General features: G+C 44.3%; 1 protein-coding gene across 1 annotated transcript in view; it reads right to left on the reverse strand.

Moving 5' to 3' along the window:
* The window catches only part of csmd3b (CUB and Sushi multiple domains 3b), a 1,929,854-nt gene that overhangs the window by 613,394 nt on the left and 1,302,454 nt on the right, over positions 1–14,006 (reverse strand). The gene's annotated exons all lie outside the window — the stretch shown is intronic.

A 14,006-nucleotide genomic window follows, 5' to 3' on the forward strand; every position in this document is an offset into this window, starting at 1 on the left:
TTGGTGTGTGTTAAGGTACGTACAGCATAGTTTTGGATGAGCTCAAGTTTATGGAGGGTGGAAGATGGGAAGTCAGCCAGGAGTGCATTGGAATAGTCAAGTCTAGAGGTAACAAAGACATTGATAGGGTTTCAGCAGCAGATAAGCTGAGGCAGGGGCAGCCTCGGGTGATGTTACGGAGGTGGAAGTGGGCAATCTTAGCGATAGCGCGGTTATGTGGTTGGAAGCTGATCTCGGGGTCAAATGCGATACCAAGGTTGCAAACAGTCTGGTTCAGCCTCAGACAGTTGCCAGGGAGAGGGATGAAATCTGTGGCTAGGGAATGGAATTTGTGGCAGGGACCAAAGAGAATTGTTTTGGTCTTCCCAATATTTAGTTAGGAGGAAATTTCTGCTCATCCAGTACTGGATGTCGGACAATCCGTTTGACACTTTAGAGACTGTGGAGAAGTTGAGAGAGGTGGTGGTGAGATAAAGCTGGATGTTGTCAGCGTACATGTGGAACCTGACATTATATTTTCGGATGATGTCGTATAGGGGCAGCTTATAGATGAGAAATAGGAGGGGGCCAAGGATAGATCACTGGGGGACTCCAGATAGATCTTTGGGGGACTCCAGAGGTAATGGTATGGGAGCGAGACGAGAAGTCTTTGCAGGTGATTCTTTGGCTATGAGTGGATAGCTAAGAATGTAGCCAGGCGAGTGCAGTCCCATGCAGGTGGGCGATGGAGGAGAGGCGTTGGAGAGGATGGTGTGGTCAACTGTGTCAATGGCAGCAGAGAGTTCAAGAATGACGAGGAAGGATAGTTTACCATGGTCACAATGACATAGGATGTCATTTGTGACTTTGATTAGGGCCATTTCAGTACCTGGCAGGAGCAGAAATCTGATTGCAAGGATTCAAACATGGAGTTCTGGGAAAGATGGGCTTTTGGAGATGACAACATTTTCAAGGACATTGGAGGGGAAAGGGAGGTTGGGGATGGGGCATTAGTTTACAAGGACAGAAGGGTTAAGGGTTGTTTTTTTTGAGGAGAGGGGTGATTATGGCAGATTTGAAGGGGAGGGGGGAAAGTACCTGAGGAGACAGAACTGTTAACAGTATCAGCACAGAACTGTTGATTAAACTTTGGACCTTCCTAGTCTGTGTAACTGATTAAACCTTCTTCGCTAGTTTACCTCTCAACTTCTAACAATATTTGCATTGCAGTAGCTTGGATGATTACATTTATAATTTTGCGAAGAGAATTTTACTTTTAAATAGTTCTACCACAGTCTGCTTGCTTCTGCCAGAGAAAAAAAAAATCTTTTGAATTCTTCATGGCTGATTAAACAGATTGTCTTCTACCCATATTCTATGCCATACAAAAGGCTTGTTTATTAAACAGAAGCTTCTGACTATAAATGTATGTCATTAAATAATTACAAAGACATACTTACACTACATTATGCTACAGATTGTAAATCTGATGTACCACGATCACTAATGTAACAAAAATTGTTAATGGATCTCTTACTAATAGGGAAGCTGGTCATTATTATAGAGAGTAACCTTTATAGTTCAGTGCTGCTTCACAAAAGGAGATCCGACAGCTTTAAAAACACCAAGTGCTGGAGAAATATAAAAGTAAATTCACCGATCCTATTCTCAGAAGTGAGAGGTGCACTTGAAGGTTGCAATTAGGGCTACACACTGTAATGTCGATACTCTAACCCATGCTCCCTTTGAGTGAGGTTCCTCACTGGAAGCACAGAATTGGTGAAATTACCCTCCAAAGAAAACATCATTTCACTGGATTATTGCATTACCCATCCCAAAAAAGAAAATAGTTAAAAATAGTATTTGTTCTTATTTTGCACATTACCAGTAAAGTAGATTCAAACATGCAACTTTCCTATCTTTGTAACCTCCTCCAGCCCTACAACCGCTGCTGCCCTCCGCCCCCCCCCCCTCCCCTCCCCAACCCCACCCCCCGAGATCTCTGCACTCCTCAAATTCTGGCCGCGTGCGCATCCCCGATTTTCAATGCTCCACCACTGGCAATCTTGCATTCAGCTGCCCTGGGTCCTAAGCTCTGGAATTACCTCCATAAACCTCCTACCTCTCTCCTTAAAAGCTACCTCTTTGACCAAGCTATAGGTCACCTGCCCTAATACTGTATGTCTACATGACTCGGTGTCACCTTTGGTTTAATAATGCTCCTGTGAAGCACCTTTGGATGGTTTTACTACATTAAAGGTGCTATTTAAATGCAAATTGCTGTTGTTCACATATATGTGGAGATGACGCTCTGGGCAGCTCAACAATTCAGAATCTTAATAGAATAAAACACACGAGGAGTTGCAAGCAACATTTTTTTTGTAGTTTTAACCATTCAGCCAACCTTTACTTAGTCATGGAAAACTCAAGGATGTTTAAATTATGTTTTTTTTAATCTAAATTAAATATTTACTAAGTAACACCTGGTGCTGAGGTATTCAAGTAAATAGATTTTTTGCAGCCTCAAGCATCAGATGAATAATTAATAAGATCTACAATAAACATGAGCTTGAAGGACGTAGAACACACTGGCTTCAAAGGAGTTTAAGAATTCATTTAAGGAATGCAGAGGCTGACCCAAAATGTAGTTTAATCCTCAAATAAAAGGTACAGTCTTTCTAGGCTCAGGAAAGTACTTGATGACCACAATTCATTGATGAAGAATGAAGGTGATTCCAAGGTATTGTTCCCTTTTGGGGACTCTGTACAAATTCCATGGCTTTATCACAAAATAAAGATTTATGGGGGCAGAACTAGCTTTGTATATGAACATAAATGAAAACATTGTGCCCTGTATACATGTAAAGCAAAAACTGAAGTAGGTCTAAGGTAGCCAACTGATTCCTACATGTCTGGTTTCCAGAAGGTGAACTTTATTTTTGATTTCCATACAGCATTGATATGTCCAAGAAACCAGGAAGCCCTAATTTGGATAATATGAACAAAACCCACCTGTAGATCGTACAACCTGTAAATGGATTGGTTGGAAAAAACTTTAAACCAGTATTCTGCATTTTTCTGTAAAATAGATTTTAATTGAGTAAGGGAGAAGCAGACTGCAAGTGGCCCACAGACTTTATTATAAGTATTATTTATATATTTTAATCTCTGGTTGCTAAGTTAATATTTAGCAATGTTGATACAAAGAGCAATTATTTTATTTATTGCACATACAATGTCGAATCTACACACGTGAAATTGCTCATTTCTTTCCTCTTGCAGTTCACTTGTTATCACAGCAAACAGATTATTAACAGCAATATCAGGCACAGTCTGATCTATTACAGGTGGAGTATATGATTCAATACTAATCCAAGATATTGACAGCCACAACTGTATTTGTGTCTTGGATTGAAAATATTTCACATCTAGCAAAAAGAATATGCCACATTCAATATGAAAGAAAAAGAATGGCAGAGAATCAATTGTTTTAATTTCCCTCAAACAGTGAATTGACCTGAGAAAATAACTAAAATCAATCAGTCTTCAAAGTATTAGGAGAGAACACACAAAAGATCACTCTCTTGGCATGTTTTAAAACCATATATAGCAGTTACTAATAAGTATTTGCATATTGTATTGTTGTCCGGGTGGGAGAGAGAAGCCTGGGCCAGGGAGGCCCAAGGTCTGCCACCACGGTTGTTCATATCACTCAGGCAGCATCGAGTGGTAGTAGCATCGAAAGCAATAGAAGAAACACAACTCATAGGATCACCAAAAGGAAGCATAGTCATAAGCAGTGGAAACACAATGTCACAATTTTCAGGGTCTTGTGCTAATTATGCTCTTGGGTTCAACATCACCAGTCACTTCCATAATTGGACCTTGCATCCTTGTATAATCTGGAGTGCCCAATATCTAGCTAAACAACAGCACAGCCCAGGAATTTATTGCTCTGTATATTGGCTACTGAAATATCATACGTGACACCGCAGGCATTCTCCTTTTTTTACAGCAGGCTAACTGAAAAACACTCCACTGAGGCACAACTTCAAACTAACAACTGGTTTTTGTTACACAAAACACAGTGTGCTCCTTGCTTATGTAAAACAATAAATATCTAACTTACTAACTCTTTGAACAGCTCACCTCCTCTAGCTAAGTTACAGAAGCTAGCTGGCTTAGACTTTTAAATATAATAGTAACAGATTGTTACTGCTGCTGCGAGCCCAGAACTCATCCCCTGTGTTTAAGAAAGAGAGTGCCCCTTTGCCACCCGCCTTAAGCCTTTGGGTGCTTTTGGTCCCAGATTCCCCATTATCAGGCTGATACAAATGCTTTCTCTTGACGTACCAGCTCACCAATGTCCCCCCACGAGACCAGGGATGGGGGAACTCAAGCCATACCCCCTCCTATGTGAGTGGAATTGTTTGGAGTGAGCAAAGGCTCCAACCATACAAGAGCCCATGGAAACTATCAGGGAAGGTTGGGAACTAGTGTAACTGGGTCCAGGCCTAACTTACGGCCCTTCTGCTAGCGTCCCATTGAGATTATACTGGAAAATGCATGGAAAAGTTCTGATATACTAGCCCACACTAAAATTATTTACAGAACTAGCTTTTCTGCCTTTGAATATCTTCATTGAAGTTTTTATTCGGAGGCACATAGGTAATCAGACAGCCATAGGTAATTGGACAGTATCGCACATAGATAGTCCCCTGTATTTGGATCCTGGTCTCATTTGTGGCCTTCCTCCAGACACCCACCATCCATATAGAGGGGATTGCACACAGGGAGTCAACACCAAGTGTTTCAGCTCAAGTGGGATTGAAGTGAGAGAGGTATTTGGACCAGGGTACACTGATGTAGTTCAATCCCTATTGTAAATTCATATATTCTGTCCTTATTTTTATATAATAATTTCATAAAACTTTGAGTAATTTGGGAAGCAGAGTAGAGTTGGTTGTAGCATTGGAGTTTTTCGGCAGTACAGGCTGAGGAACTGGAATATGCGAAACTGAGGCACTACAGCACCATCGCAAATGGGAGGATGTAATTACAGCATGACAAGTTTACATAGCGAGTTCCCATTATAAATGTAGATGTGGACACTTCCCTTCCTTTTGCAATATGGCTTATTTGGAGACAGAGGAGCAGAAACAAGCACAATCCCCCAAACAACTGTTGCCCTATGTTCAGGAATTATTACATGCAGATAGCACCCTCTGGTGGTAGTTATCATATAGCAGTGTTAGTATGCAGCACAGGTCATTTGACCTTTCTTCCTGTTTGACCCCGGAAGTAGTTTCCCAGAAAGAAGCTTACTGAGTAATGGAGAATGCCATGTGAGAATCTCAATCTTATGCCATCTCATCTCATATGCTAGGTCAGACGCAATATCTGTGAGTATCCTTGTTTGTTAACATGATAGCAACTTTGTCAGTGTAGTATTTGACAATACCTTGTTTATAAAAAGTTCTCAGTTGGTATTTACAGAAGTCCAGCTCAAATAAATGTTAGTTAGTATACAATTAGTCTATTCTATTGTTATAAATATGTTTATATCTTATGTAACATCTAATGTACAGTACTCAGTTCTATGTACAAAACATACTTTGTCTTTGTTTACAGTTTCACAAATTTGCTCAAGTAAAGCTTCAAAACAGCAAACTGGCTTCTCGAGGAATTATTTGAATAAGTGTTTAACTTGCTGGATAACTAGATAGGAGCACGTCTAGCGAGACCAGTACACCCCACAACAAATTAGAAACATCCTCCTCACCCCCCATCAGACTATACACCTACTCCTTGACACCTGGAATAAAACATGAAGCCTCACAGTCAAACCAACACCCACCTATTTCCACATTATCATTCTTCATACCCACACCTGAGCTTGGCACAATGATGCCCTCACTCCTATATGAACCACATGAGCACCTGGACTGCGATTTGAGGTGCTGCTACCATCCCGGTCCGAGCACAACAGCTCAAATTACCTCAAAGGGGATGGAATCTTTAAATTACCATGAAGAACACTGATATACAAATCGCAACATCTGACACGTATATGTTAAATTAAAAACGTACCAGTTTTCATCAGAAGGCGTGTAGCTCAAAAGCCTGTCCCATTGCCTGACAATATCAAATGCTTTCTGGCTTTCCCACAGGGCTTCAGCCATACCTGCTCCTTGAAGGGTGTGGGGTCTTAAGACCCAGGCAGCACCAAACATGCCTCAGCTGACTTAGTGTACAGGTTTCCCTTCAAGTCACACACCACCTTGACTTGGAAATATATCGCTGTTCCTTCATCGTCGCTGAGTCAAAATCCTGGAACTTTCTGCCTAACAGCACTGTGGTGGTTCAAGAAGGCAGCTCACCACCACCTTCTCAAGGGCAATTAGGGATCGGCAATAAATGCTGGTCTTGCCAGCAACACCCACATCCCGTGAATGAATGAAAAAAAAATCCTCTTCTGTCTGGTCTGCACCCAGGAGAACTTCCAGTGTGAGCCTGCTGCAGCATAATGAAGCCCCAGAGGATGTTTGGGCATTGAAGACGTTGGTATTGAGAAGCATACTTGTGGTGAGCTCTGCACTAATTGCTCTGGAGAGCACCAGGAGAGGAAGATAGGCCCTAACAAATTTTAAAAATCTTCTTTCATGCTCTGTTCCCTGTCTCTCACACTTTTTCTTGCTCTGTTTATTGTCCCCTCTGGCAGGGAAAAATGAATTTTCTTTGCACATGCCAAGTGCTAGAACTAAATCCTTCCACATTTTCTTACAAATGACCATTTAGATGTTATAAAGCATCAGCCACAATGCATGCTTCGCAAAAGACTAAACATAAAAATACCACCGAGATGCTACAACTGCCAATGACAGCGTGCCACAAATTTAACAAACGCAGCAGGGAAGAATTCTGAGCTTTTGCTGAAACAAAATTAAAGGAGCTGTTAACCACTCAGGCGGAAACCTGCATAACTCATTAGATGGCTCAGAAATAGACCAGGACCTGGGTATGGGGGGTCCCAACCTAAACTGGAATTTCCTGTTTGGTCTTGTATGGGGCGAAGCTGCCACTGTTATTGGAGGGTAGGGGGGTTGGGGAGGGGGGGTGGGAGCAGGGCCAGGGTGCAAGGACAACCTACACTGGTTTCTCTTTCTCTAGCCGACATGCGTCTCAGTGTATATCTGGAGGCTGGTACATTAAGTCAGCTGAGGCACGCCAGCCTCCAACAGCACACATGGTGGCCATTGGGGAGTCCAGGTATGGGAAGCAGGCTGGACCCCTGAAGAAGAGAGCAATGTTTAGAAAGGTGGGGGGGAGGGCAGATAAGAGGTTTCTCTGGGGTGGGGGCTGGTTACCGCTCTCTCCAAGATGGTGTTTAGTGCTAGAGTTGGCTGCTTTACAAGAAAGATACTGGTGAATTCACTGGCAAGCAATGCATTAGTGGCTTTCATGATGTAACAGTGCACTAAAGGTTGGAAAATCTGTCACAGATTTCAAATCAAATCAAATCAAATCAACTTTTATTGTCATTGTTAGTGCACAAGTGCACTACAACGAAATGTAGGCTTGCGGCTCACGAGAGTGTACATTTGGATTAAGACATTTAAACATTCAACATACATTTGGCTTGTAGTATATTAACATAACATAACCATAATAAAGTGCATTGGCAGATGTGCAGGCTTTAGAGTTTGTTTGTGGAGTTCAGTAGGATGACAGCCCTGGGAAAGAAGCTGTTCCTAAATCTGGTCGTACGGGTGCGAATGCATCTGTAGCGTCTCCCAGATGGCAGGAGGGCGAACAGGCTGTGGCTGGGGTGGGTAGGGTCTTTGATGATGGACCGTGACCTCTGTAGACAGCGTTTCTGGTATGTGCGCTCTATGGTCGGTAGCCGGGTGCCGGTAATGCATTGGGCAGTTTTGACTACCCGCTGCAGGGCTTTCCGGTCATAGTAGCTACAGCTGCCATACCATACTGTGATACAGTTTGTCAGGATGCTCTCTATAGTGCAGCGGTAAAAGTTAGAAAGGATCAGGGGTGACAGGTTACATCCCTTCAGCCTCCTTAGGAAATATAGGCGCTGCTGGGCCTTCTTCACCAGAGAGGAGGTATTGAGGGACCAGGAGAGGTCTTCCGTGATGTGGACTCCGAGGAACTTAAAGCTGTCCACCCTTTCCACCACAGCCCCATTGATGTGGATGGGGGTGTGACTTCCGCCTTTAGACTTCCTGAAGTCCACAATGATTTCTTTAGTTTTCTTGATGTTAAGGGCCAGGTTGTTATCGGCGCACCACTTCACGAGATGCTGGACCTCCTCCCTGTAGGCTGACTCATCGTTGTTGGTGATCTGGCCTACTACCGTGGTGTCATCCGCAAACTTGATGATGGTGTTGGAACCATGAACAGCCACACAGTCGTGGGTGAAGAGGGAGTAGAGGAGGGGGCTCAGCACACATCCTTGTGGGGCCCCCGTGTTCAGGGTCGGGGGGGGGGGGGGGGAGGTGTGGTTACCTAATTTGACAGACTGGGGTCTGTTTGTTAGGAAGTCCAGGGTCCAGTTGCAGAGGGAAGTGTTCAGGCCAAGAGTTTGGAGTTTGGTGTTTGGTGGCCAGCTTGTTGGGGACGATAGTGTTGAATGCTGAGCTGTAGTCTATGAACAGCATTCTGATGTAGGTCTCCTTACCATCTAGGTGATTCAGTGCCGAGTGTAGAGCAGTTGTGATTGCATCCTCCATTGATCTGTTTGCACGATAGGCAAACTGGTGTTAGTCAAGAGAGGCGGGAACACTGGCTTTGATGTGGGCTAAGACCAGTCTCTCGAAACACTTCATTATGATGGGTGTGAGTGCGACAGGTCGATAGTCGTTCAGGCACGTCACAGCCGTTTGTTTTGGCACAGGAATAATGGTAGCGGTCTTGAAGCATGTAGGGACTACTGCCTGGGCCAATGACAGATTGAAGATGGCGGTGAAGACATCAGCCAGCTGATCAGCACATTCCTTGAGTACCCATCCAGGGATGCTATCCGGTCCAGCAGCCTTTCGTGTGTTCACTCCGCGTAGAACACCCCTTACGTCGGAGGTCGACAGAGTGAGCACCTGGTCTTCCAGGGGTGGCAAGGCTTTGGTAGCTGGCTCCCTGTTGTCCCTGTCGAAGCGAGCGTAGAAGTTGTTAAGCTCCTCCGGAAGGGAGGCATCGCTAACCGGGGGGCTGGTGTTTTTGCCCTTGTAGTCAGTGATGGACTGGATGCCTTGCCACATGCGCCAGGGGTCTGAGTTGTTGTGGAAGTGATCCTCTATCCGCAGTGTCTGTTTCCTTTTGGCAGTCCTGATACCCTTTTTTAGGTTGGTCCTAGCTGCACTGTAAGCCGCCGCGTCGCCAGATTTAAATGCTGCGTTGCGTGCTTTCAACAGTGAGCGGACCTCTCCATTCATCCAGGGTTTCTGGTTGGGGTATGTCCTGATATTTTTATGGGTCGTGACGACCTCGACGCAGCTGTTGATGTAGAATAGCACTGTGGATGCGTATTCCTCGATGTCATTATGGGCAAACATGCCCCAATCAGTGCGTTCGAAGCAATCCTGAAGCTCCAATACTGCCCCCTCTGGCCATACTTTCACTGATCTCACTGATGTTCTCACTCTTTTGATGAGCGGTTTGTATGCCGGGGCTAGAAACAGGGAGAGGTGGTCAGACTTCCCAAGGTGGGGGCAGGGAATGGCCTTGTAAGCATCTACAATGCTCGTGTAGACTTGATCCAGTGAGTTCTCCCCTCTTGTGGGGCAGGAAACATTCTGGTGGAATTTTGGTAGTACAGTTTTTCGGTTTATGTGATTGAAGTCCCCCGCGACGATAAAAGCTCCGTCTGGGTGCACAGTTTGTTGTTCGCTGATGGTAGTTGCCTGTTAACAGGTAGTTAACAGGCAATTAAGAGGATTACCCCCATTTTACCCACACAAGTGTGGGCTTCCCGATGGTTGCAAACCTCGCCAGGGTCAACGAGGCGAGCAGTGGGTCTGTGGGGGTGAGAGGGGTCGAAACGCTGATGTCCTCTGTCACCGGCTTTCCCTTAATTGGCCTGTAAAGGTCAATCAAGGAAAAATAGCGTGTGTTGACCGGATGTCTTTGGGGGCGGGACTGAAACCCAACAACCAGCAGTCCCGCCCCCAACGCATCCCCATTGATAAAATCCAGACCTTAGTCTTCACATGCTGGTGTTGTCAGGCATATGCAGCTACGAGAGCCTAAACTCATACATGATTGGTGGCATTAGGATGGGTCATGATGGAAACCCTTAGATGAATGTGCAGCTGTTTAGCATGCCTATTCTCCAGAACCTGCAAATAACATAGGGACACCCATAGCTCTCTATAAGTCAGCACACAAATACTTTTCGCTGGACAAACAGGCACAGATGATAGATGCAGTAGAAATGTAAGAAACTATCAGGAAGACAAAGAAAATTGCTTACATTCCTTTATCCAACAACAGCAACATAGTAGAGTAACAGAGACCTGGAAATAGATGCAACAAAAACAGCACTGTACCTTTAAGACCAAGGACCGAACTGAAATGAAGCACTCATTTTACATGGTAGTATAGTCTATGGGGCATTGTTCAGACAATCCACTTGCATTATGGAATTCCCAATATTTGCATAAGAATTAAGGCTTAACGAGCTTATTGCACAAATGGTAAGCAGCAGCAGTAGAGGAGCTGAAAAGGGCATTATCAGCCTCATGTTATGTGTGCATTTGAAAATTTGGCAAGTTGCACTAACATAATTAAACTATATTACATGAGGTCAAACTAAAACCTCTGAGCCATCAAATCTTCATTATTATTTTAAGAATTAAAACTTCCTGCATTTTATTAAAAAAAAATATTCCCTTGCCTGCAATATAGTTGCTTGGCAAAACCATACTTCTTCAATTACTATGTACTCTCTTAAAATCTTTTGAAGGAGACTTCCATGCCTCCTTTCATTTCTCCCCTTTCGGGTACCCTGTCCCTCCCCGACCACCAAATCCCTACCCCAACCCTTCACCACTTCTCGACCATCCCAATCGCTCCACCATTGGCAGCAGTGCCTTCAGCTCTGGAATTCCCTATCTAAACCGCTCCACCACTCTAACTCTCTCCTCCTTCAAGATGCTCCTTAAAACCTGTCACCTGTCCTAACATCTCCTTATGTGGCTCGGTGTCAAATTTTGTCTGATAACACTCCTGTGAAGCCCCTTGGGACGTATTGCTATGTTAAAGGCACTATCTAAATGCAAGTAATTGTTATTCCAAAATAAAACTATAACCAGATATTTTGAAAATACTATCAATTAATAAAAGTTATATGGCTAACGTTTCTGTAATTCTACTTTATAATGTGTAGCGCTAACTGAATTACGAAAACCATTCTGCATATATCGCAAGACAAAATTCTGCATATATTGCATTTAGCTCAATTAGTCCATGCTGGTGTTTATGGTCCACATGAGCCTCTTCCCACCCCTCTTCATCTAACCCTATCAGCATATCCTTCTATTACTTTCTCCCTCATGTGTTTATTCTAGCTTCCCCTTAAATGCAAATATCGCACATTTTGAAAGCAATGTTCATTATCTAAATGGTATAAATTAGCAAATGGTCATTGTTTCTGCAAGAGACAGAAGTGGTAAAAGAACTGACAGAGCTGGAACAGCTAATGCTTCTTTGCAGAAAGAGATGATGCAGTGGGAGAAACTGACAGGCAAACACACAAAATAAACGTATAACATAAGCAAGCATGTGATACAGCTTGTAACCAGTAAACTGCGAGTTCGATGTATGTGTCACTGTTGCTTCTTTTGCACTGTAGCTGCGAGCCTTCAACAGCTGCTTCAGTGTATTGGGGTCCGCATTGCTCATTTACTTGAACAGACTCTATACACGTTGTCTGACAGAGAAGGGAGATATTTTACAGCATTATGACAAAAAAGATACCCTTGATAATATGATCGGATGACAGGGAGAGGTGATTTTACTGAAAAGTAATAATGTTGTTACAGGGAAATAATTGACAGAATTAAAAGAGAATGAGTGATAATTTCACTGATAAATTAACAACATTTTGAACAAGAAAATAAGAAATAAGAGCAGGAATAGACCTTATGGCCCCTCGAGCCTGCTCCACCATTTAATAAGATCATGGCTGATCATCGACCTCAACTCCACTTTCCCGCCCAATCTCCATATGCCTTGATTACCCTAGAGTCCAACAATCTATCTATCTCAGCCTTGAATATACTCAAAGGGCTGGATTTTATCAATGGGGACGTGCTGGAGGCGGGACTTCTGGTTCCGGGTTTCAGTCCCGCACCCAGCGACGTCTGACCAACCCATGCTATTTTCCCTTGATTGGCATTGTTAAGCCCGCCCGGTCGGTGACAGATGACGTCAGCGTATGACGCTTCATTTGTCAAAAAAATTTTGACAGATGAATTGTCAGTGTTTGACAGCTTTGAGAAGCTGTCAAATACTGACAATCTGTTCTAAGGTGAGCCCTTGCACAGAAGGGTCACCAAGACCACTCTCCTCAGCAGAAAGCAGATGGCTGCTGCATCTGAGAATGCAGCAGCCATTCTGTCATCTCAGTCATTGAGATGAGGCACCATCGGATCCTCAAATGTTGAAGCCTGCAGAAAGAAGCAAAGTTAAGGAAACTTTTTCCAAAACTTAACACTCGCCTCTCATACTTACCTGTCCACTCTTGCACCCATCACTCGCCTGTACAGCTGACATTTTGACCCCTCCCACCTCCGCAGACCCACTGCTCGCCTTGCTGACCCTGGCGAGGTTTGCAGCCGTTGGGAAGCCCGCAATTGCAGGCAAAAAATGGGGAAAATCCTCAAAACTGCCTGTTAACTACCTGTCAACAGACAGTTAATTGGCTCTAATCCCCTTTCTGCCTTGAGGAGATGGGTCCCTGCGCGACTCGGGTACCCGCCTCCCGGGAAGATGGCACGGAGGCGGGTTGGGAGCGGGGTCGGTACCCACTCCCAGTTTCTGCCATTTTCCCGGCAGTCCCGCCTCCAAACCCGCCTCCTCAGGGCTGGTAGAATCCAGCCCAAAGACTCAGCATTCACAGCCCTCTGGGGTAGAGAATTCCAAAGATTCACAACCCTCTGAGTGAAAAAATTCCTCCTCATCTCAGTCTTAAATGGCCTATCCCTTATCCTGAGACTATGCTCCCTAGTTCTAGACACTCCAGCCAGGGAAAACAATTTCTCAGCATCTATCCTGGCAATCCGCTTCAGAATCTTGTATGTTTCCATGAGATCACCTCTTATTCTTCTAAACTCCAGGGAGTATAGGCCCATTCTACACAATCTCCCATCATAGGACAGCCCTCTCATCCCAGGAATCAATCTAGTGAACCTTCGTTGCACCGCCTCCAAGGCAAATATATCCTTCCTTAGATAAGGAGACCAAAACTGTGCACAGTACTCCAGGTGTGGTCTCACCAAGGCCCTGTACAATTGTAGCAATTCCTCCTTACTCTTATACTCCAACCCCCTTGCAATAAAGGCCAACATGCCATTTGCCTTCCTTATTGCTTGCTGTACCTGCATGCTAGCTTTCTGTGTTTCTTGCATGAGGACACCCACATCTCTCTGTACACCAACATTTGAAAGTTTCTCACCATTTAAAAAATATTCTGTTTTTCTATTCTTCCTACCAAAGTGAATAACCTCACATTTCCTTACATTATACTCCATCTGCCACCTTACTGCCCACTCAGTGGGCTGGATTTTACCAGCCCTGAGGAGGCGGGTTTGGAGGCGGGACAGCTGGCAAAATCAAAAAGACTGGGATGGGCCCCGAACCCGCTCCCAACCCGCCTCCAATCAATCTTCCCGGGAGTCAGGTCCCCGATTTGCGCAGGGACGTGACTCCTAACAGCGGGAAGAGGATTATAGCCACTTAACTGCCCGTAAACAGGCAGTTAAGAGGCTTTTTCCCCATTTTGCCACTTCTGCTGC

Source organism: Somniosus microcephalus, chromosome 7, assembly GCF_052327205.1.
Source record: "Somniosus microcephalus isolate GS21.2 chromosome 7, FLI_Smic_1.0, whole genome shotgun sequence".
Taxonomy (NCBI): Eukaryota; Metazoa; Chordata; class Chondrichthyes; order Squaliformes; family Somniosidae; genus Somniosus; species Somniosus microcephalus.